The sequence below is a fragment of the Lipophrys pholis genome, assembly GCF_963383615.2.
Source record: "Lipophrys pholis genome assembly, chromosome: 20".
In the NCBI taxonomy this organism is placed as follows: Eukaryota; Metazoa; Chordata; class Actinopteri; order Blenniiformes; family Blenniidae; genus Lipophrys; species Lipophrys pholis.
This window is the reverse complement of record NC_137648.1, coordinates 24801988-24802876: the sequence shown is the minus strand read 5'-3', so window position 1 is coordinate 24802876 and position 889 is coordinate 24801988.

The following is an 889-nucleotide window of genomic DNA, read 5'->3' as shown; positions in this document are numbered from 1 at the left end:
CAACTGTTTTGACCAATAAATGTCCTGGCAATATTAGGGACGGAGCAGAAAGGCCTGGAGGCTGGGGGAGGCCTGGTCCTGGAGGCCCGGCCCTGGAGACCCGGTCCTGGAGGCCCGGCCCTGGAGACCCGGTCCTGGAGGCCCGGCCCTGGAGACCCGGTCCTGGAGGCCCGGCCCTGGAGACCCGGTCCTGGAGACCTGGGCCCTCTTGTATTTGTAATGTTTATTAGTTTTTTGCAAAAAACCTGTATAAAACCCCTAAACATGCACAAAAACTCATCAAATGTGGCACGCTCATTAACAGTTGACAGAATTATAAGAAAATGTAAAATTAACCCCCACAAAGCTAAAGTGTTTCTCTAGCGCCACCTAGAAACTCCAAAATGGCGACCACGGCCCGTAGGAATGTGGTAGTGAGATCAAACCAAAACTCCATTGATCGTCTCATCCAGACCGACAAATCACATGCTGGGACTCCTGACCTAAGGCCCTGTTTCCACGACAACGTTTCACATGACGTGGCGAATCCCCCCTCCCCCCTCCCCCTCCCGCGTGCACTGCGTTGAGGCACTGACACGGGGTCACGAGGGCCGAACGAGGTGCAGCAGGTTGGTAGAGGGACGGGGCGACTGCTCCCTCCAGACGCAGTTCAAACCCCGGACGGAGCGGTGTTAAGAATAAAACAAAGAACTGCAAAATATCATTTTATCAAGTAGTGAGCTTTGTTTCTTCCAGCTCACCACAGCTTTGTAAAACTGCAGTGACCATAAACTACATTTCCCACAATGCATGCTGATTCTATTCATTTTAAAACACTAAAGATTTAAATTTGCAGTTTTGCTACAATCTGGCACATTTACAATTTGTGTACAATTTATATATGATTGTT